The sequence below is a fragment of the Microcebus murinus genome, chromosome 12, assembly GCF_040939455.1.
Source record: "Microcebus murinus isolate Inina chromosome 12, M.murinus_Inina_mat1.0, whole genome shotgun sequence".
Classification (NCBI taxonomy): Eukaryota; Metazoa; Chordata; class Mammalia; order Primates; family Cheirogaleidae; genus Microcebus; species Microcebus murinus.
In genome coordinates, this window is record NC_134115.1 from 1497315 (window position 1) to 1521643 (window position 24329).

Here is a 24329-nt window from a genome sequence, read left to right on the forward strand (position 1 = left end):
CGTGGGTGAGTGGACACAGCCAGATTCGCACTGCGCCCTGCCTGACCGTCTGCCGTGGGTGAGTGGACACAGCCAGATCCGCACTGCGCCCTGCCTGCCCGTCTCCTGTGGGTGAGTGGACACAGCCAGATCCGCACTGCGTGCTGCCTGCCCGTCTCCCGTGGGCGAGTCGAAACAGCCAGATCCGCACTGCGCGCTGCCTGCCCGTCTGTCGTGGGCGAGTGGACACAGCCATATCCGCACTGCGCCCTGCCTGCCCGTCTGCCGTGGGTGAGCGGACAAAGCCAGATCCACACTGCGCCCTGCCTGCCCGTCTGCCGTGGGTGAGTAGACACAGCCAGATCCGCACTGCGCCCTGCCTGACTGTCTCCCGTGGGTGAGTGGACACAGCCAGATCCGCACTGCGCCTTGCCTGCCCGTCTCACGTGGGTGAGTGGACACAGCCAGATCCGCACTGCGCCCTACCTGCCCGTCTCCCGTGGGCGAGTGGACACAGCCAGATCCACACTGCACCCTGCCTGACCGTCTTCGTGGGTGAGTGGACACAGCCAGTTCCGCACTGCGCCCTGCCTGACCGTCTGCTGTGGGTGAGTGGTCACAGCCAGATCCACACTGCGCCCTGCCTGCCCGTCTGCCGTGGGTGAGTGGACACAGCAAGATCCGCACTGCGCCCTGCCTGACCGTCTCCCGTGGGTGAGTGGACACAGCCAGATCCGCACTGCGCCCTGCCTGCCCGTCTCCCGTGGGTGAGTGGACACAGCCAGATCCGCACTGCACCTTGCCTGCCCGTCTCCCGTCAGTGAGTGGACACAGCCAGATCCGCACTGTGCCCTGCCTGCCCGTGTCCCGTGGGTGAGTGGACACAGCCAGATCCGCACTGCGCGCTGCCTGCCCGTCTCCCGTGGGCGAGTAGGCACAGCCAGATCCGCACTGCGCGCTGCCTGCCCGTTTGTCGTGGGCGAGTGGACACAGCCATATCCGCACTGCGCCCTGCCTGCCCGTCGGCCGTGGGTGAGTGGACACAGCCAGATCCGCACTGCGTTCTGCCTGCCCGTCACTCGTGCGCGAGTGGACACAGCCAGATCCGCACTGCGCACTGCCTGACCGCCTGCCGTGGGTGAGTGGACACAGCCAGATCCGCACTGCGCCCTGCCTGCCCGTCTCCCGTGGGCGAGTGGACACAGCCAGAACCGCACTGCGCCCTGCCTGCCCTTCTGCCGTGGGTGAGTGGACACAGCCAGATCCGCACTGCGCCCTGCCTGACCGTCTGCCGTGGGTGAGTGGACACAGCCAGATCCGCACTGTGCCCTGCCTGCCCGTCTCCCGTGGGTGAGTGGACACAGCCAGATTCGCACTGCGCCCTGCCTGACCGTCTGCCGTGGGTGAGTGGACACAGCCAGATCCGCACTGCGCCCTGCCTGCCCGTCTCCTGTGGGTGAGTGGACACAGCCAGATCCGCACTGCGTGCTGCCTGCCCGTCTCCCGTGGGCGAGTCGAAACAGCCAGATCCGCACTGCGCGCTGCCTGCCCGTCTGTCGTGGGCGAGTGGACACAGCCATATCCGCACTGCGCCCTGCCTGCCCGTCTGCCGTGGGTGAGCGGACAAAGCCAGATCCACACTGCGCCCTGCCTGCCCGTCTGCCGTGGGTGAGTAGACACAGCCAGATCCGCACTGCGCCCTGCCTGACTGTCTCCCGTGGGTGAGTGGACACAGCCAGATCCGCACTGCGCCTTGCCTGCCCGTCTCACGTGGGTGAGTGGACACAGCCAGATCCGCACTGCGCCCTACCTGCCCGTCTCCCGTGGGCGAGTGGACACAGCCAGATCCACACTGCACCCTGCCTGACCGTCTTCGTGGGTGAGTGGACACAGCCAGTTCCGCACTGCGCCCTGCCTGACCGTCTGCTGTGGGTGAGTGGTCACAGCCAGATCCACACTGCGCCCTGCCTGCCCGTCTGCCGTGGGTGAGTGGACACAGCAAGATCCGCACTGCGCCCTGCCTGACCGTCTCCCGTGGGTGAGTGGACACAGCCAGATCCGCACTGCGCCTTGCCTGCCCGTCTCACGTGGGTGAGTCGACACAGCCAGATCCGCACTGCGCCCTACCTGCCCGTCTCCCGTGGGTGAGTGGACACAGCCAGATCCGCACTGCACCCTGCCTGACCGTCCTTCGTGGGTGAGTGGACACCGCCAGATCCGCACTGCGCCCTGCCTGCCCGTCTCCCGTGGGTGAGTGGACACAGCCAGATCCGCACTGCGCCCTGCCTGCCCGTCTCCCGTCAGTGAGTGGACACAGCCAGATCCGCACTGCGCCCTGCCTGCCCGTCTCCCGTGGGTGAGTGGACACAGCCAGATCCGCACTGCGCGCTGCCTGCCCGTCTCCCGTGGGCGAGCGGACACAGCCAGATCCGCACTGCGCCCTGTCTGCCCGTCTGTCATGGGCGAGTGGACACAGCCAGATTCGCACTGCGCCCTGCCTGACTGTCTGCCGTCGGTGAGTGGACACAGCCAGATCCACACTGCGCCCTGCCTGCCCGTCTGCCGTGGGCGAGTGGACACAGCCAGATCCGCACTGCGAACTACCTGACCGTCTGCCGTGGGTGAGTGGACACAGCCAGATCCGCACTGCGCCCTGCCTGACCGTCTGCCGTGGGTGAGTGGACACAGCCAGATCCACACTGCGCCCTGCCTGCCCGTCTGCCGTGGGCTTGTGGACACAGCCCGATCCGCACTGCGCCCTGCCTGACCGTCTGCCGTGGCGTGTGGACACAGCCAGATCCGCACTGCGCCCTGCCTGCCCGTCTGCCGTGGGCGAGTGGACACAGCCAGATCCGTACTGCGCCCTGCCTGCCCGTCTCCAGTGGGCGAGTGGACACAGCCAGATCAGCACTGCGCCCTGCCTGCCCGTCTGCCGTGGGCGAGTGGACACAGCCAGATTTGCACTGCGCCCTGCCTGACCGTCTGCCGTGGGTGAGTGGACACAGCCAGATCCGCACTGCGCCCTGCCTGACCGCCTGCCGTGGGTGAGTGGACACAGCCAGATCCGCACTGCGCCCTGCTTGCCCGTCACCCGTGGGCGAGTGGACACAGCCAGATCCGCACTGCGCCCTGCCTGACCGCCTGCCGTGGGTGAGTGGACACAGCCAGATCCGAACTGCGCCCTGCCTGCCCGTCTCCCGTGGGCGAGTGGACACAGCCAGATCCGCACTGCGCCCTGCCTGCCCTTCTGCCGTGGGTGAGTGGACACAGCCAGATCCGCACTGCGCCCTGCCTGCCGGTCTGCCGTGGGTGAGTGGACACAGCCAGATCCGCACTGCGCCCTGCCTGCCCTTCTGCCGTGGGTGAGTGAACACAGCCAGATCCGCACTGCGCACTGCCTGCCCGTCTCCCGGGGGCGAGTGGACATAGCCAGATCCGCACTTCGCCCTGCCTGCCCCTCTGCCGTGGGTGAGTGGACACAGCCAGATCCGCACTGCGCCCTGCCTGACCGTCTGCCGTCGGTGAGTGGACACAGCCAGATCCACACTGCGCCCTGCCTGTCCGTCTGCCGTGGGCGAGTGGACACAGCCAGATCCGCACTGCGCCCTGCCTGACTGTCTGCCATGGGTGAGTGGACACAGCCAGATCCGCACTGCGCCCTGCCTGACCGCCTGATGTGGGTGAGTGGACACAGCCAAATCCGCACTGCGCCCTGCCTGCCCGTCTCCCGTGGGCGAGTGGACACAGCCAGATCCGCACTGCGCCATGCCTGCCCTTCTGCCGTGGGTGAGTGGACACAGCCAGATCTGCACTGCGCCCTGCCTGCCCGTCTCCCGTCGGTGAGTGGACACAGCCAGATCCGCACTGCGCCCTGCCTGCCCGTCTCCCGTGGGTGAGTGGAAACAGCCAGATCCGCACTGCGCCCTGCCTGCCCGTCTCCCGTGGGCGAGTGGAAACTGCCAGATCCGCACTGCGCCCTGCCTGACCGTCTACCGTAGGTGAGTGGACACAGCCAGATCCGCACTGCGCCTTGCCTGCCCGTTTCACGTGGGTGAGTGGACACAGCCTGATCCGCACTGCACCCTACCTGTCCGTCTCCCGTAGGTGAGTGGACACAGCCAGATCCGCACTCCACCCTGCCTGACCGTCCTTCGTGGGTGAGTGGACACCGCCAGATCCGCACTGCGCCCTGCCTGCCCGTCTGTCGTGGGCGAGTGGACACAGCTAGATCCGCACTGCGCACTGCCTGACCGTCTGCCATGGGTGAGTGGACACAGCCAGATCCGCACTACGCCCTGCCTGACCGCCTGCCGTGGGTGAGTGGACACAGCCAGATCCGCACTGCGCCCTCCCTGACCGTCAGCCGTGGGTGAGTGGACACAGCCAGATCCGCACTGCGCCCTCCCTGCCCATCTGCGTGGGCGAGTGGACACAGCCAGATCCGCACTGCACCCTGCCTGACCGTCTGCTGTGGGTGAGTGGAAACAGCCAGATCCGCACTGCGCCCTGACAGACCGCCTGCCGTGGGTGAGTGGACACAGCCAGATCCGCACTGCGCCTTGCATGACCGTCTCCCGTGGGCGAGTGGACACAGCCAGATCCGCACTGCGCCTTGCCTGCCCTTCTGCCGTGGGTGAGTGGACACAGCCAGATCCGCACTGCGCCCTGCCTGACCGTCAGCCGTGGGTGAGTGGACACAGCCAGATCCACACTGCGCCCTGCCTGCCCGTCTGCCATGGGTGAGTGGACACAGCCCGATCCGCACTGCACCCTGCCTGACCGTCTGCCGTGGGGGAGTGGACACAGCCAGATCCGCACTGCGCCCTGCCTGCCCGTCTGCCGTGGGCGAGTGGACACAGCCAGATCCGCACTGCGCCCTGCCTGCCCGTCTCCCGTGGGCGAGTGGACACAGCCAGATCCGCCCTGCGCCCTGCCTGACCGTCTCCCGTGGGTGAGTGGACACAGTCAGATCCGCACTGCGCCTTGACTGCCCGTCTCACATGGGTGAGTGGACATAGCCAGATCCGCACTGCACCCTACCTGCCCGTCTACCGTGGGTGAGTGGACACAGCCAGATCCGCACTGCACCCTGCCTGACCGTCCTTCGTGGGTGAGTGGACAGGGCCAGATCCGCACTGCGCCCTGCCTGCCCGTCTCCCGTGGGTGAGTGGACACAGCCAGATCCGCACTGCGCCCTGCCTGCCCGTCTCCCGTCAGTGAGTGGACACAGCCAGATCCGCACTGCGCCCTGCCAGCCCGTCTCCCGTGGGTGATTGGACACAGCCAGATCCGCACTGCGCGCTGCCTGCCCGTCTCCCGTGGGCGAGTGGACACAGCCAGATCTGCACTGCGCCCTGCCTGCCCGTCTTTCGAGGGCGAGTGGACACAGCTAGATCCGCACTGCGCCCTGCCTGACCGTCTGCCGTCGGTGAGTGGACACAGCCAGATCCGCACTGCGCCCTGCCTGCCCGTCACCCGTGGGCGAGTGGACACAGCCAGATCCGCACTGCGCCCTGCTTGACCGCCTGCCGTGGGTGAGTGGACACAGCCAGATCCGCACTGCGCCCTGCCTGCCCGTCTCCCGTGGGCGAGTGGACACAGCCAGATCCGCACTGCGCCCTGCCTGCCCTTCTGCCGTGGGTGAGTGAACACAGCCAGATCCGCACTGCGCACTGCCTGCCCGTCTCCCGGGGGCGAGTGGAAACAGCCAGATCCGCACTTCGCCCTGCCTGCCCTTCTGCCGTGGGTGAGTGGACACAGCCAGATCCGCACTGCGCCCTGCCTGACCGTCTGCCATCGGTGAGTGGACACAGCCAGATCCACACTGCGCCCTGCCTGTCCGTCTGCCGTGGGGGAGTGGACACAGCCAGATCCGCACTGCGCCCTGCCTGACCGTCTGCCATGGGTGAGTGGACACAGCCAGATCCGCACTGCGCCCTGCCTGACCGCCTAATGTGGGTGAGTGGACACAGCCAGATCCGCACTGCGCCCTGCCTGCCCGTCTCCCGTGGCGAGAGGACACAGCCAGATCCGCACTGCGCCCTGCCTGCCCTTCTGCCGTGGGTGAGTGGACACAGCCAGATCCGCACTGCGCCCTGCCTGCCCGTCTCCCGTCGGTGAGTGGACACAGCCAGATCCGCACTGTGCCCTGCCTGCCCGTCTCCCGTGGGTGAGTGGAAACAGCCAGATCCGCACTGCGCCCTGCCTAACCCGTCTACCGTGGGCGAGTGGACACTGCCAGATCTGCACTGCGCCCTGCCTGACCGTCTACCGTAGGTGAGTGGACACAGCCAGATCCGCACTGCGCCTTGCCTGCCCGTCTCACGTGGGTGAGTGGACACAGCCTGATCCGCACTGCACCCTACCTGTCCGTCTCCCGTGGGTGAGTGGACACAGCCAGATCCGCACTCCACCCTGCCTGACCGTCCTTCGTGGGTGAGTGGACACCGCCAGATCCGCACTGCGCCCTGCCTGCCCGTCTGTCGTGGGCGAGTGGACACAGCTAGATCCGCACTGCGCCCTGCCTGACCGTCTGCCGTCGGTGAGTGGACACAGCCAGATCCACACTGCGCCCTGCCTGCCCGTCTGCCATGGGCGAGTGGACACAGCCAGATCCGCACTGCGCACTGCCTGACCGTCTGCCGTGTGTGAGTGGACACAGCCAGATCCGCACTGCGCCCTGCCTGACCGCCTGCCGTGGGTGAGTGGACACAGCAAGATCCGCACTGCGCCCTCCCTGACCGTCAGCCGTGGGTGAGTGGACACAGCCAGATCCACACTGCGCCCTGCCTGCCCGTCTGCGTGGGCGAGTGGCCACAGCCAGATCCGCACTGCGCCCTGCCTGACCGTCTGCCGTGGGTGAGTGGAAACAGCCAGATCCGCACTGCGCCCTGCCAGACCGCCTGCCGTGGGTGAGTGGACACAGCCAGATCCGCACTGCGCCTTGCCTGACCGTCTCCCGTGCGCGAGTGGACACAGCCAGATCCGCACTGCGCCTTGCCTGCCCTTTTGCCGTGGGTGAGTGGACACAGCCAGATCCGCACTGCGCCCTGCCTGACCGTCAGCCGTGGGTGAGTGGACACAGCCAGATCCACACTGCGCCCTGCCTGCCCGTCTGCCGTGGGTGAGTGGACACAGCCCGATCCGCACTGCGCCCTGCCTGCCCGTCTGCCGTGGGCGAGTGGACACAGCCAGATCCGCACTGCGCCCTGCCTGCCCGTCTCCCGTGGGCGAGTGGACACAGCCAGATCCGCACGGCGCCCTGCCTGACCGTCTCCCGTGGGTGAGTGGACACAGCCAGATCCGCACTGCGCCTTGACTGCCCGTCTCACGTGGGTGAGTGGACACAGCCAGATCCGCACTGCACCCTGCCTGACCGTCCTTCGTGGGTGAGTGGACACCGCCAGATCCGCACTGCGCCCTGCCTGCCCGTCTCCCGTCAGTGAGTGGACACAGCCAGATCCGCACTGCGCCCTGCCTGCCCGTCTCCCGTGGGTGAGTGGACACTGCCAGATCCGCACTGCGCGCTGCCTGCCCGTCTCCCGTGGGCGAGTGGACACAGCCAGATCCGCACTGCGCCCTGCCTGCCCGTCTGTCGTGGGCGAGTGGACACAGCTAGATCCGCACTGCGCCCTGCCTGACCGTCTGCCGTCGGTGAGTGGACACAGCCAGATCCACACTGCGCCCTGCCTTCCCGTCTGCCATGGGCGAGTGGACACAGCCAGATCCGCACTGCGCACTGCCTGACCGTCTGCCGTGGGTGAGTGGACACAGCCAGATCCGCACTGCGCCCTGCCTGACCGCCTGCCGTGGGTGAGTGGACACAGCCAGCTCCGCACTGCGCCCTGCCTGACCGTCAGCCGTGGGTGTGTGGACACAGCCAGATCCACAGTGCGCCCTGCCTGCCCGTCTGCGTGGGCGAGTGGACACAGCCAGATCCGCACTGCGCCCTGCCTGACCGTCTGCCGTGGGTGAGTGGACACAGCCAGATCCGCACTGCGCCCTGCAAGACCGCCTGCTGTGGGTGATTGGACACAGCCAGATCCGCACTGCGCCCTGCCTGACCGTCTTCCGTGGGCGAGTGGACACAGCCAGATCCGCACTGCTCCTTGCCTGCCCTTCTGCCGTGGGTGAGTGGACCCAGCCAGATCCGCACTGCGCCCTGCCTGATCGTCTGCCGTGGGTGAGTGGACACAGCCAGATCTGCACTGCGCCCTGCCTGCCCGTCTGCCGTGGGTGAGTGGACACAGCCCGATCCGCACTGCGCCATGCCTGACTGTCTGCCGTGTGTGAGTGGACACAGCCCGATCCGCACTGCACCCTGCCTGACCGTCTCCTTTGGGTGAGTGTACACAGCCAGATCCGCACTGCGCCCTGCCTGACCGTCACCCGTGGGTGAGTGGACACAGCCAGATCCGCACTGCACCCTGCCTGACCGTCCTTCGTGGGTGAGTGGACACCGCCAGATCCGCACTGCGCCCTGCCTGCCCGTCTCCCGTGGGTGAGTGGACACAGCCAGATCCGCACTGTGCCCTGCCTGACCGTCTGCCGTGGGTGAGTGGACACAGCCAGATCCGCACTGCGCCCTGCCTGCCCGTCTCCCGTGGGTGAGTGGACACAGCCAGATCCGCACTGCGCCCTGCCTGCCCGTCTCCCGTCAGTGAGTGGACACAGCCAGATCCGCACTGCGCCCTGCCTGCCCGTCTCCCGTGGGTGAGTGGACACAGCCAGATCCGCACTGCGCGCTGCCTGCCCGTCTCCCGTGGGCGAGCGGACACAGCCAGATCCGCACTGCGCCCTGTCTGCCCGTCTGTCATGGGCGAGTGGACACAGCCAGATTCGCACTGCGCCCTGCCTGACTGTCTGCCGTCGGTGAGTGGACACAGCCAGATCCACACTGCGCCCTGCCTGCCCGTCTGCCGTGGGCGAGTGGACACAGCCAGATCCGCACTGCGAACTACCTGACCGTCTGCCGTGGGTGAGTGGACACAGCCAGATCCGCACTGCGCCCTGCCTGACCGTCTGCCGTGGGTGAGTGGACACAGCCAGATCCACACTGCGCCCTGCCTGCCCGTCTGCCGTGGGCTTGTGGACACAGCCCGATCCGCACTGCGCCCTGCCTGACCGTCTGCCGTGGCGTGTGGACACAGCCAGATCCGCACTGCGCCCTGCCTGCCCGTCTGCCGTGGGCGAGTGGACACAGCCAGATCCGTACTGCGCCCTGCCTGCCCGTCTCCAGTGGGCGAGTGGACACAGCCAGATCAGCACTGCGCCCTGCCTGCCCGTCTGCCGTGGGCGAGTGGACACAGCCAGATTTGCACTGCGCCCTGCCTGACCGTCTGCCGTGGGTGAGTGGACACAGCCAGATCCGCACTGCGCCCTGCCTGACCGCCTGCCGTGGGTGAGTGGACACAGCCAGATCCGCACTGCGCCCTGCTTGCCCGTCACCCGTGGGCGAGTGGACACAGCCAGATCCGCACTGCGCCCTGCCTGACCGCCTGCCGTGGGTGAGTGGACACAGCCAGATCCGCACTGCGCCCTGCCTGCCCGTCTCCCGTGGGCGAGTGGACACAGCCAGATCCGCACTGCGCCCTGCCTGCCCTTCTGCCGTGGGTGAGTGGACACAGCCAGATCCGCACTGCGCCCTGCCTGCCGGTCTGCCGTGGGTGAGTGGACACAGCCAGATCCGCACTGCGCCCTGCCTGCCCTTCTGCCGTGGGTGAGTGAACACAGCCAGATCCGCACTGCGCACTGCCTGCCCGTCTCCCGGGGGCGAGTGGACATAGCCAGATCCGCACTTCGCCCTGCCTGCCCCTCTGCCGTGGGTGAGTGGACACAGCCAGATCCGCACTGCGCCCTGCCTGACCGTCTGCCGTCGGTGAGTGGACACAGCCAGATCCACACTGCGCCCTGCCTGTCCGTCTGCCGTGGGCGAGTGGACACAGCCAGATCCGCACTGCGCCCTGCCTGACTGTCTGCCATGGGTGAGTGGACACAGCCAGATCCGCACTGCGCCCTGCCTGACCGCCTGATGTGGGTGAGTGGACACAGCCAAATCCGCACTGCGCCCTGCCTGCCCGTCTCCCGTGGGCGAGTGGACACAGCCAGATCCGCACTGCGCCATGCCTGCCCTTCTGCCGTGGGTGAGTGGACACAGCCAGATCTGCACTGCGCCCTGCCTGCCCGTCTCCCGTCGGTGAGTGGACACAGCCAGATCCGCACTGCGCCCTGCCTGCCCGTCTCCCGTGGGTGAGTGGAAACAGCCAGATCCGCACTGCGCCCTGCCTGCCCGTCTCCCGTGGGCGAGTGGACACTGCCAGATCCGCACTGCGCCCTGCCTGACCGTCTACCGTAGGTGAGTGGACACAGCCAGATCCGCACTGCGCCTTGCCTGCCCGTTTCACGTGGGTGAGTGGACACAGCCTGATCCGCACTGCACCCTACCTGTCCGTCTCCCGTAGGTGAGTGGACACAGCCAGATCCGCACTCCACCCTGCCTGACCGTCTTTCGTGGGTGAGTGGACACCGCCAGATCCGCACTGCGCCCTGCCTGCCCGTCTGTCGTGGGCGAGTGGACACAGCTAGATCCGCACTGCGCACTGCCTGACCGTCTGCCATGGGTGAGTGGACACAGCCAGATCCGCACTACGCCCTGCCTGACCGCCTGCCGTGGGTGAGTGGACACAGCCAGATCCGCACTGCGCCCTCCCTGACCGTCAGCCGTGGGTGAGTGGACACAGCCAAATCCACACTGCGCCCTGCCTGCCCGTCTGCGTGGGCGAGTGGCCACAGCCAGATCCGCACTGCGCCCTGCCTGACCGTCTGCCGTGGGTGAGTGGAAACAGCCAGATCCGCACTGCGCCCTGCCAGACCGCCTGCCGTGGGTGAGTGGACACAGCCAGATCCGCACTGCGCCTTGCCTGACCGTCTCCCGTGCGCGAGTGGACACAGCCAGATCCGCACTGCGCCTTGCCTGCCCTTTTGCCGTGGGTGAGTGGACACAGCCAGATCCGCACTGCGCCCTGCCTGACCGTCAGCCGTGGGTGAGTGGACACAGCCAGATCCACACTGCGCCCTGCCTGCCCGTCTGCCGTGGGTGAGTGGACACAGCCCGATCCGCACTGCGCCCTGCCTGCCCGTCTGCCGTGGGCGAGTGGACACAGCCAGATCCGCACTGCGCCCTGCCTGCCCGTCTCCCGTGGGCGAGTGGACACAGCCAGATCCGCACGGCGCCCTGCCTGACCGTCTCCCGTGGGTGAGTGGACACAGCCAGATCCGCACTGCGCCTTGACTGCCCGTCTCACGTGGGTGAGTGGACACAGCCAGATCCGCACTGCACCCTGCCTGACCGTCCTTCGTGGGTGAGTGGACACCGCCAGATCCGCACTGCGCCCTGCCTGCCCGTCTCCCGTCAGTGAGTGGACACAGCCAGATCCGCACTGCGCCCTGCCTGCCCGTCTCCCGTGGGTGAGTGGACACTGCCAGATCCGCACTGCGCGCTGCCTGCCCGTCTCCCGTGGGCGAGTGGACACAGCCAGATCCGCACTGCGCCCTGCCTGCCCGTCTGTCGTGGGCGAGTGGACACAGCTAGATCCGCACTGCGCCCTGCCTGACCGTCTGCCGTCGGTGAGTGGACACAGCCAGATCCACACTGCGCCCTGCCTTCCCGTCTGCCATGGGCGAGTGGACACAGCCAGATCCGCACTGCGCACTGCCTGACCGTCTGCCGTGGGTGAGTGGACACAGCCAGATCCGCACTGCGCCCTGCCTGACCGCCTGCCGTGGGTGAGTGGACACAGCCAGCTCCGCACTGCGCCCTGCCTGACCGTCAGCCGTGGGTGTGTGGACACAGCCAGATCCACAGTGCGCCCTGCCTGCCCGTCTGCGTGGGCGAGTGGACACAGCCAGATCCGCACTGCGCCCTGCCTGACCGTCTGCCGTGGGTGAGTGGACACAGCCAGATCCGCACTACGCCCTGCAAGACCGCCTGCTGTGGGTGATTGGACACAGCCAGATCCGCACTGCGCCCTGCCTGACCGTCTTCCGTGGGCGAGTGGACACAGCCAGATCCGCACTGCTCCTTGCCTGCCCTTCTGCCGTGGGTGAGTGGACCCAGCCAGATCCGCACTGCGCCCTGCCTGATCGTCTGCCGTGGGTGAGTGGACACAGCCAGATCTGCACTGCGCCCTGCCTGCCCGTCTGCCGTGGGTGAGTGGACACAGCCCGATCCGCACTGCGCCATGCCTGACTGTCTGCCGTGTGTGAGTGGACACAGCCCGATCCGCACTGCACCCTGCCTGACCGTCTCCTTTGGGTGAGTGTACACAGCCAGATCCGCACTGCGCCCTGCCTGACCGTCACCCGTGGGTGAGTGGACACAGCCAGATCCGCACTGCACCCTGCCTGACCGTCCTTCGTGGGTGAGTGGACACCGCCAGATCCGCACTGCGCCCTGCCTGCCCGTCTCCCGTGGGTGAGTGGACACAGCCAGATCCGCACTGTGCCCTGCCTGACCGTCTGCCGTGGGTGAGTGGACACAGCCAGATCCGCACTGCGCCCTGCCTGCCCGTCTCCCGTGGGTGAGTGGACACAGCCAGATCCGCACTGCGCCCTGCCTGCCCGTCTCCCGTCAGTGAGTGGACACAGCCAGATCCGCACTGCGCCCTGCCTGCCCGTCTCCCGTGGGTGAGTGGACACAGCCAGATCCGCACTGCGCGCTGCCTGCCCGTCTCCCGTGGGCGAGCGGACACAGCCAGATCCGCACTGCGCCCTGTCTGCCCGTCTGTCATGGGCGAGTGGACACAGCCAGATTCGCACTGCGCCCTGCCTGACTGTCTGCCGTCGGTGAGTGGACACAGCCAGATCCACACTGCGCCCTGCCTGCCCGTCTGCCGTGGGCGAGTGGACACAGCCAGATCCGCACTGCGAACTACCTGACCGTCTGCCGTGGGTGAGTGGACACAGCCAGATCCGCACTGCGCCCTGCCTGACCGTCTGCCGTGGGTGAGTGGACACAGCCAGATCCACACTGCGCCCTGCCTGCCCGTCTGCCGTGGGCTTGTGGACACAGCCCGATCCGCACTGCGCCCTGCCTGACCGTCTGCCGTGGCGTGTGGACACAGCCAGATCCGCACTGCGCCCTGCCTGCCCGTCTGCCGTGGGCGAGTGGACACAGCCAGATCCGTACTGCGCCCTGCCTGCCCGTCTCCAGTGGGCGAGTGGACACAGCCAGATCAGCACTGCGCCCTGCCTGCCCGTCTGCCGTGGGCGAGTGGACACAGCCAGATTTGCACTGCGCCCTGCCTGACCGTCTGCCGTGGGTGAGTGGACACAGCCAGATCCGCACTGCGCCCTGCCTGACCGCCTGCCGTGGGTGAGTGGACACAGCCAGATCCGCACTGCGCCCTGCTTGCCCGTCACCCGTGGGCGAGTGGACACAGCCAGATCCGCACTGCGCCCTGCCTGACCGCCTGCCGTGGGTGAGTGGACACAGCCAGATCCGCACTGCGCCCTGCCTGCCCGTCTCCCGTGGGCGAGTGGACACAGCCAGATCCGCACTGCGCCCTGCCTGCCCTTCTGCCGTGGGTGAGTGGACACAGCCAGATCCGCACTGCGCCCTGCCTGCCGGTCTGCCGTGGGTGAGTGGACACAGCCAGATCCGCACTGCGCCCTGCCTGCCCTTCTGCCGTGGGTGAGTGAACACAGCCAGATCCGCACTGCGCACTGCCTGCCCGTCTCCCGGGGGCGAGTGGACATAGCCAGATCCGCACTTCGCCCTGCCTGCCCCTCTGCCGTGGGTGAGTGGACACAGCCAGATCCGCACTGCGCCCTGCCTGACCGTCTGCCGTCGGTGAGTGGACACAGCCAGATCCACACTGCGCCCTGCCTGTCCGTCTGCCGTGGGCGAGTGGACACAGCCAGATCCGCACTGCGCCCTGCCTGACTGTCTGCCATGGGTGAGTGGACACAGCCAGATCCGCACTGCGCCCTGCCTGACCGCCTGATGTGGGTGAGTGGACACAGCCAAATCCGCACTGCGCCCTGCCTGCCCGTCTCCCGTGGGCGAGTGGACACAGCCAGATCCGCACTGCGCCATGCCTGCCCTTCTGCCGTGGGTGAGTGGACACAGCCAGATCTGCACTGCGCCCTGCCTGCCCGTCTCCCGTCGGTGAGTGGACACAGCCAGATCCGCACTGCGCCCTGCCTGCCCGTCTCCCGTGGGTGAGTGGAAACAGCCAGATCCGCACTGCGCCCTGCCTGCCCGTCTCCCGTGGGCGAGTGGACACTGCCAGATCCGCACTGCGCCCTGCCTGACCGTCTACCGTAGGTGAGTGGACACAGCCAGATCCGCACTGCGCCTTGCCTGCCCGTTTCACGTGGGTGAGTGGACACAGCCTGATCCGCACTGCACCCTACCTGTCCGTCTCCCGTAGGTGAGTGGACACAGCCAGATCCGCACTCCACCCTGCCTGACCGTCCTTCGTGGGTGAGTGGACACCGCCAGATCCGCACTGCGCCCTGCCTGCCCGTCTGTCGTGGGCGAGTGGACACAGCTAGATCCGCACTGCGCACTGCCTGACCGTCTGCCATGGGTGAGTGGACACAGCCAGATCCGCACTACGCCCTGCCTGACCGCCTGCCGTGGGTGAGTGGACACAGCCAGATCCGCACTGCGCCCTCCCTGACCGTCAGCCGTGGGTGAGTGGACACAGCCAGATCCGCACTGCGCCCTCCCTGCCCATCTGCGTGGGCGAGTGGACACAGCCAGATCCGCACTGCACCCTGCCTGACCGTCTGCCGTGGGTGAGTGGAAACAGCCAGATCCGCACTGCGCCCTGACAGACCGCCTGCCGTGGGTGAGTGGACACAGCCAGATCCGCACTGCGCCTTGCATGACCGTCTCCCGTGGGCGAGTGGACACAGCCAGATCCGCACTGCGCCTTGCCTGCCCTTCTGCCGTGGGTGAGTGGACACAGCCAGATCCGCACTGCGCCCTGCCTGACCGTCAGCCGTGGGTGAGTGGACACAGCCAGATCCGCACTGCGCCCTGCCTGCTCGTCTGCCATGGGTGAGTGGACACAGCCCGATCCGCACTGCACCCTGCCTGACCGTCTGCCGTGGGGGAGTGGACACAGCCAGATCCGCACTGCGCCCTGCCTGCCCGTCTGCCGTGGGCGAGTGGACACAGCCAGATCCGCACTGCGCCCTGCCTGCCCGTCTCCCGTGGGCGAGTGGACACAGCCAGATCCGCCCTGCGCCCTGCCTGACCGTCTCCCGTGGGTGAGTGGACACAGTCAGATCCGCACTGCGCCTTGACTGCCCGTCTCACATGGGTGAGTGTACATAGCCAGATCCGCACTGCACCCTACCTGCCCGTCTACCGTGGGTGAGTGGACACAGCCAGATCCGCACTGCACCCTGCCTGACCGTCCTTCGTGGGTGAGTGGACAGGGCCAGATCCGCACTGCGCCCTGCCTGCCCGTCTCCCGTGGGTGAGTGGACACAGCCAGATCCGCACTGCGCCCTGCCTGCCCGTCTCCCGTCAGTGAGTGGACACAGCCAGATCCGCACTGCGCCCTGCCAGCCCGTCTCCCGTGGGTGATTGGACACAGCCAGATCCGCACTGCGCGCTGCCTGCCCGTCTCCCGTGGGCGAGTGGACACAGCCAGATCTGCACTGCGCCCTGCCTGCCCGTCTTTCGAGGGCGAGTGGACACAGCTAGATCCGCACTGCGCCCTGCCTGACCGTCTGCCGTCGGTGAGTGGACACAGCCAGATCCGCACTGCGCCCTGCCTGCCCGTCACCCGTGGGCGAGTGGACACAGCCAGATCCGCACTGCGCCCTGCTTGACCGCCTGCCGTGGGTGAGTGGACACAGCCAGATCCGCACTGCGCCCTGCCTGCCCGTCTCCCGTGGGCGAGTGGACACAGCCAGATCCGCACTGCGCCCTGCCTGCCCTTCTGCCGTGGGTGAGTGAACACAGCCAGATCCGCACTGCGCACTGCCTGCCCGTCTCCCGGGGGCGAGTGGAAACAGCCAGATCCGCACTTCGCCCTGCCTGCCCTTCTGCCGTGGGTGAGTGGACACAGCCAGATCCGCACTGCGCCCTGCCTGACCGTCTGCCATCGGTGAGTGGACACAGCCAGATCCACACTGCGCCCTGCCTGTCCGTCTGCCGTGGGGGAGTGGACACAGCCAGATCCGCACTGCGCCCTGCCTGACCGTCTGCCATGGGTGAGTGGACACAGCCAGATCCGCACTGCGCCCTGCCTGACCGCCTGATGTGGGTGAGTGGACACAGCCAGATCCGCACTGCGCCCTGCCTGCCCGTCTCCCGTGGCGAGAGGACACAGCCAGATCCGCACTGCGCCCTGCCTGCCCTTCTGCCGTGGGTGAGTGGACACAGCCAGATCCGCACTGCGCCCTGCCTGCCCGTCTCCCGTCGGTGAGTGGACACAGCCAGATCCGCACTGTGCCCTGCCTGCCCGTCTCCCGTGGATGAGTGGAAACAGCCAGATCCGCACTGCGCCCTGCCTAACCCGTCTACCGTGGGCGAGTGGACACTGCCAGATCTGCACTGCGCCCTGCCTGACCGTCTACCGTAGGTGAGTGGACACAGCCAGATCCGCACTGCGCCTTGCCTGCCCGTCTCACGTGGGTGAGTGGACACAGCCTGATCCGCACTGCACCCTACCTGTCCGTCTCCCGTGGGTGAGTGGACACAGCCAGATCCGCACTCCACCCTGCCTGACCGTCCTTCGTGGGTGAGTGGACACCGCCAGATCCGCACTGCGCCCTGCCTGCCCGTCTGTCGTGGGCGAGTGGACACAGCTAGATCCGCACTGCGCCCTGCCTGACCGTCTGCCGTCGGTGAGTGGACACAGCCAGATCCACACTGCGCCCTGCCTGCCCGTCTGCCATGGGCGAGTGGACACAGCCAGATCCGCACTGCGCACTGCCTGACCGTCTGCCGTGTGTGAGTGGACACAGCCAGATCCGCACTGCGCCCTGCCTGACCGCCTGCCGTGGGTGAGTGGACACAGCAAGATCCGCACTGCGCCCTCCCTGACCGTCAGCCGTGGGTGAGTGGACACAGCCAGATCCACACTGCGCCCTGCCTGCCCGTCTGCGTGGGCGAGTGGACACAGCCAGATCCGCACTGCGCCCTGCCTGACCGTCTGCCGTGGGTGAGTGGAAACAGCCAGATCCGCACTGCGCCCTGCCAGACCGCCTGCCGTGGGTGAGTGGACACAGCCAGATCCGCACTGCGCCTTGCCTGACCGTCTCCCGTGCGCGAGTGGACACAGCCAGATCCGCACTGCGCCTTGCCTGCCCTTTTGCCGTGGGTGAGTGGACACAGCCAGATCCGCACTGCGCCCTGCCTGACCGTCAGCCGTGGGTGAGTGGACACAGCCAGATCCACACTGCGCCCTGCCTGCCCGTCTGCCGTGGGTGAGTGGACACAGCCCGATCCGCACTGCGCCCTGCCTGCCCGTCTGCCGTGGGCGAGTGGACACAGCCAGATCCGCACTGCGCCCTGCCTGCCCGTCTCCCGTGGGCGAGTGGACACAGCCAGATCCGCACGGCGCCCTGCCTGACCGTCTCCCGTGGGTGAGTGGACACAGCCAGATCCGCACTGCGCCTTGACTGCCCGTCTCACGTGGGTGAGTGGACACAGCCAGATCCGCACTGCACCCTGCCTGACCGTCCTTCGTGGGTGAGTGGACACCGCCAGATCCGCACTGCGCCCTGCCTGCCCGTCTCCCGTCAGTGAGTGGACACAGCCAGATCCGCACTGCGCCCTGCCTGCCCGTCTCCCGTGGGTGAGTGGACACTGCCAGATCCGCACTGCGCGCTGCCTGCCCGTCTCCCGTGGGCGAGTGGACACAGCCAGATCCGCACTGCGCCCTGCCTGCCCGTCTGTCGTGGGCGAGTGGACACAGCTAGATCCGCACTGCGCCCTGCCTGACCGTCTGCCGTCGGTGAGTGGACACAGCCAGATCCACACTGCGCCCTGCCTTCCCGTCTGCCATGGGCGAGTGGACACAGCCAGATCCGCACTGCGCACTGCCTGACCGTCTGCCGTGGGTGAGTGGACACAGCCAGATCCGCACTGCGCCCTGCCTGACCGCCTGCCGTGGGTGAGTGGACACAGCCAGCTCCGCACTGCGCCCTGCCTGACCGTCAGCCGTGGGTGTGTGGACACAGCCAGATCCACAGTGCGCCCTGCCTGCCCGTCTGCGTGGGCGAGTGGACACAGCCAGATCCGCACTGCGCCCTGCCTGACCGTCTGCCGTGGGTGAGTGGACACAGCCAGATCCGCACTGCGCCCTGCAAGACCGCCTGCTGTGGGTGATTGGACACAGCCAGATCCGCACTGCGCCCTGCCTGACCGTCTTCCGTGGGCGAGTGGACACAGCCAGATCCGCACTGCTCCTTGCCTGCCCTTCTGCCGTGGGTGAGTGGACCCAGCCAGATCCGCACTGCGCCCTGCCTGATCGTCTGCCCTGGGTGAGTGGACACAGCCAGATCTGCACTGCGCCCTGCCTGCCCGTCTGCCGTGGGTGAGTGGACACAGCCCGATCCGCACTGCGCCATGCCTGACTGTCTGCCGTGTGTGAGTGGACACAGCCCGATCCGCACTGCACCCTGCCTGACCGTCTCCTTTGGGTGAGTGTACACAGCCAGATCCGCACTGCGCCCTGCCTGACCGTCACCCGTGGGTGAGTGGACACAGCCAGATCCGCACTGCGCCTTGCCTGCCCGTCTCACGTGGGTGAGTGGACACAGCCAGATCCGCACTGCACCCTACCTGCCCGTCTCCCGTGGGTGAGTGGACACAGCCAGATCCGCACTGCACCCTGCCTGACCGTCCTTCGTGGGTGAGTGGACACCGCCAGATCCGCACTGCGCCCTGCCTGCCCGTCTCCCGTGGGTGAGTGGACACAGCCAGATCCGCACTGCGCCCTGCCTGCCCGTCTCCCGTCAGTGAGTGGACACAGACAGATCCGCACTGCACCCTGCCTGCCCGTCTCCCGTGGGTGAGTGGACACAGCCAAATCCGCACTGCGCCCTGCCTGACCGTCTGCCATGGGCGATTGGACACAGCCAGATCCGCACTGCGCACTGCCTGACCGTCTGCCGTGGGTGAGTGGACACAGCCAGATCCGCACTGCGCCCTGCCTGACCGCCTGCCGTGGGTGAGTGGACACAGCCAGATCCGCACTGCGCCCTCCCTGACCGTCAGCCGTGTGTGAGTGGATACAGCCAGATCCACACTGCGCCCTGCCTGCCCGTCTGCGTGGGCGAGTGGACACAGCCAGATCCGCACTGCGCCCTGCCTGACCGTCTGCCGTGGGTGAGTGGAAACAGCCAGATCCGCACTGCGCCCTGCCAGACCGCCTGCCGTGGGTGAGTGGACACAGCCAGATCCGCACTGCGCCTTGCCTGACCGTCTCCCGTGGGCGAGTGGACACAGCCAGATCCGCACTGCGCCTTGCCTGCCCGTCTCACGTGGGTGAGTGGACACAGCCAGATCCGCACTGCGCCCTACCTGCCCGTCTCCCGTAGGTGAGTGGACACAGCCAGATCCGCACTCCACCCTGCCTGACCGTCCTTCGTGGGTGAGTGGACACCGCCAGATCCGCACTGCGCCCTGCCTGCCCGTCTGTCGTGGGCGAGTGGACACAGCTAGATCCGCACTGCGCACTGCCTGACCGTCTGCCATGGGTGAGTGGACACAGCCAGATCCGCACTACGCCCTGCCTGACCGCCTGCCGTGGGTGAGTGGACACAGCCAGATCCGCACTGCGCCCTCCCTGACCGTCAGCCGTGGGTGAGTGGACACAGCCAGATCCGCACTGCGCCCTCCCTGCCCATCTGCGTGGGCGAGTGGACACAGCCAGATCCGCACTGCACCCTGCCTGACCGTCTGCCGTGGGTGAGTGGAAACAGCCAGATCCGCACTGCGCCCTGACAGACCGCCTGCCGTGGGTGAGTGGACACAGCCAGATCCGCACTGCGCCTTGCATGACCGTCTCCCGTGGGCGAGTGGACACAGCCAGATCCGCACTGCGCCTTGCCTGCCCTTCTGCCGTGGGTGAGTGGACACAGCCAGATCCGCACTGCGCCCTGCCTGACCGTCAGCCGTGGGTGAGTGGACACAGCCAGATCCACACTGCGCCCTGCCTGCCCGTCTGCCATGGGTGAGTGGACACAGCCCGATCCGCACTGCACCCTGCCTGACCGTCTGCCGTGGGGGAGTGGACACAGCCAGATCCGCACTGCGCCCTGCCTGCCCGTCTGCCGTGGGCGAGTGGACACAGCCAGATCCGCACTGCGCCCTGCCTGCCCGTCTCCCGTGGGCGAGTGGACACAGCCAGATCCGCCCTGCGCCCTGCCTGACCGTCTCCCGTGGGTGAGTGGACACAGTCAGATCCGCACTGCGCCTTGACTGCCCGTCTCACATGGGTGAGTGTACATAGCCAGATCCGCACTGCACCCTACCTGCCCGTCTACCGTGGGTGAGTGGACACAGCCAGATCCGCACTGCACCCTGCCTGACCGTCCTTCGTGGGTGAGTGGACAGGGCCAGATCCGCACTGCGCCCTGCCTGCCCGTCTCCCGTGGGTGAGTGGACACAGCCAGATCCGCACTGCGCCCTGCCTGCCCGTCTCCCGTCAGTGAGTGGACACAGCCAGATCCGCACTGCGCCCTGCCAGCCCGTCTCCCGTGGGTGATTGGACACAGCCAGATCCGCACTGCGCGCTGCCTGCCCGTCTCCCGTGGGCGAGTGGACACAGCCAGATCTGCACTGCGCCCTGCCTGCCCGTCTTTCGAGGGCGAGTGGACACAGCTAGATCCGCACTGCGCCCTGCCTGACCGTCTGCCGTCGGTGAGTGGACACAGCCAGATCCGCACTGCGCCCTGCCTGCCCGTCACCCGTGGGCGAGTGGACACAGCCAGATCCGCACTGCGCCCTGCTTGACCGCCTGCCGTGGGTGAGTGGACACAGCCAGATCCGCACTGCGCCCTGCCTGCCCGTCTCCCGTGGGCGAGTGGACACAGCCAGATCCGCACTGCGCCCTGCCTGCCCTTCTGCCGTGGGTGAGTGAACACAGCCAGATCCGCACTGCGCACTGCCTGCCCGTCTCCCGGGGGCGAGTGGAAACAGCCAGATCCGCACTTCGCCCTGCCTGCCCTTCTGCCGTGGGTGAGTGGACACAGCCAGATCCGCACTGCGCCCTGCCTGACCGTCTGCCATCGGTGAGTGGACACAGCCAGATCCACACTGCGCCCTGCCTGTCCGTCTGCCGTGGGGGAGTGGACACAGCCAGATCCGCACTGCGCCCTGCCTGACCGTCTGCCATGGGTGAGTGGACACAGCCAGATCCGCACTGCGCCCTGCCTGACCGCCTGATGTGGGTGAGTGGACACAGCCAGATCCGCACTGCGCCCTGCCTGCCCGTCTCCCGTGGCGAGAGGACACAGCCAGATCCGCACTGCGCCCTGCCTGCCCTTCTGCCGTGGGTGAGTGGACACAGCCAGATCCGCACTGCGCCCTGCCTGCCCGTCTCCCGTCGGTGAGTGGACACAGCCAGATCCGCACTGTGCCCTGCCTGCCCGTCTCCCGTGGATGAGTGGAAACAGCCAGATCCGCACTGCGCCCTGCCTAACCCGTCTACCGTGGGCGAGTGGACACTGCCAGATCTGCACTGCGCCCTGCCTGACCGTCTACCGTAGGTGAGTGGACACAGCCAGATCCGCACTGCGCCTTGCCTGCCCGTCTCACGTGGGTGAGTGGACACAGCCTGATCCGCACTGCACCCTACCTGTCCGTCTCCCGTGGGTGAGTGGACACAGCCAGATCCGCACTCCACCCTGCCTGACCGTCCTTCGTGGGTGAGTGGACACCGCCAGATCCGCACTGCGCCCTGCCTGCCCGTCTGTCGTGGGCGAGTGGACACAGCTAGATCCGCACTGCGCCCTGCCTGACCGTCTGCCGTCGGTGAGTGGACACAGCCAGATCCACACTGCGCCCTGCCTGCCCGTCTGCCATGGGCGAGTGGACACAGCCAGATCCGCACTGCGCACTGCCTGACCGTCTGCCGTGTGTGAGTGGACACAGCCAGATCCGCACTGCGCCCTGCCTGACCGCCTGCCGTGGGTGAGTGGACACAGCAAGATCCGCACTGCGCCCTCCCTGACCGTCAGCCGTGGGTGAGTGGACACAGCCAGATCCACACTGCGCCCTGCCTGCCCGTCTGCGTGGGCGAGTGGACACAGCCAGATCCGCACTGCGCCCTGCCTGACCGTCTGCCGTGGGTGAGTGGAAACAGCCAGATCCGCACTGCGCCCTGCCAGACCGCCTGCCGTGGGTGAGTGGACACAGCCAGATCCGCACTGCGCCTTGCCTGACCGTCTCCCGTGCGCGAGTGGACACAGCCAGATCCGCACTGCGCCTTGCCTGCCCTTTTGCCGTGGGTGAGTGGACACAGCCAGATCCGCACTGCGCCCTGCCTGACCGTCAGCCGTGGGTGAGTGGACACAGCCAGATCCACACTGCGCCCTGCCTGCCCGTCTGCCGTGGGTGAGTGGACACAGCCCGATCCGCACTGCGCCCTGCCTGCCCGTCTGCCGTGGGCGAGTGGACACAGCCAGATCCGCACTGCGCCCTGCCTGCCCGTCTCCCGTGGGCGAGTGGACACAGCCAGATCCGCACGGCGCCCTGCCTGACCGTCTCCCGTGGGTGAGTGGACACAGCCAGATCCGCACTGCGCCTTGACTGCCCGTCTCACGTGGGTGAGTGGACACAGCCAGATCCGCACTGCACCCTGCCTGACCGTCCTTCGTGGGTGAGTGGACACCGCCAGATCCGCACTGCGCCCTGCCTGCCCGTCTCCCGTCAGTGAGTGGACACAGCCAGATCCGCACTGCGCCCTGCCTGCCCGTCTCCCGTGGGTGAGTGGACACTGCCAGATCCGCACTGCGCGCTGCCTGCCCGTCTCCCGTGGGCGAGTGGACACAGCCAGATCCGCACTGCGCCCTGCCTGCCCGTCTGTCGTGGGCGAGTGGACACAGCTAGATCCGCACTGCGCCCTGCCTGACCGTCTGCCGTCGGTGAGTGGACACAGCCAGATCCACACTGCGCCCTGCCTTCCCGTCTGCCATGGGCGAGTGGACACAGCCAGATCCGCACTGCGCACTGCCTGACCGTCTGCCGTGGGTGAGTGGACACAGCCAGATCCGCACTGCGCCCTGCCTGACCGCCTGCCGTGGGTGAGTGGACACAGCCAGCTCCGCACTGCGCCCTGCCTGACCGTCAGCCATGGGTGTGTGGACACAGCCAGATCCACAGTGCGCCCTGCCTGCCCGTCTGCGTGGGCGAGTGGACACAGCCAGATCCGCACTGCGCCCTGCCTGACCGTCTGCCGTGGGTGAGTGGACACAGCCAGATCCGCACTGCGCCCTGCAAGACCGCCTGCTGTGGGTGATTGGACACAGCCAGATCCGCACTGCGCCCTGCCTGACCGTCTTCCGTGGGCGAGTGGACACAGCCAGATCCGCACTGCTCCTTGCCTGCCCTTCTGCCGTGGGTGAGTGGACCCAGCCAGATCCGCACTGCGCCCTGCCTGATCGTCTGCCGTGGGTGAGTGGACACAGCCAGATCTGCACTGCGCCCTGCCTGCCCGTCTGCCGTGGGTGAGTGGACACAGCCCGATCCGCACTGCGCCATGCCTGACTGTCTGCCGTGTGTGAGTGGACACAGCCCGATCCGCACTGCACCCTGCCTGACCGTCTCCTTTGGGTGAGTGTACACAGCCAGATCCGCACTGCGCCCTGCCTGACCGTCACCCGTGGGTGAGTGGACACAGCCAGATCCGCACTGCGCCTTGCCTGCCCGTCTCACGTGGGTGAGTGGACACAGCCAGATCCGCACTGCACCCTACCTGCCCGTCTCCCGTGGGTGAGTGGACACAGCCAGATCCGCACTGCACCCTGCCTGACCGTCCTTCGTGGGTGAGTGGACACCGCCAGATCCGCACTGCGCCCTGCCTGCCCGTCTCCCGTGGGTGAGTGGACACAGCCAGATCCGCACTGCGCCCTGCCTGCCCGTCTCCCGTCAGTGAGTGGACACAGACAGATCCGCACTGCACCCTGCCTGCCCGTCTCCCGTGGGTGAGTGGACACAGCCAAATCCGCACTGCGCCCTGCCTGACCGTCTGCCGTCGGTGAGTGGACACAGCCAGATCCACACTGCGCCCTGCCTGCCCGTCTGCCATGGGCGATTGGACACAGCCAGATCCGCACTGCGCACTGCCTGACCGTCTGCCGTGGGTGAGTGGACACAG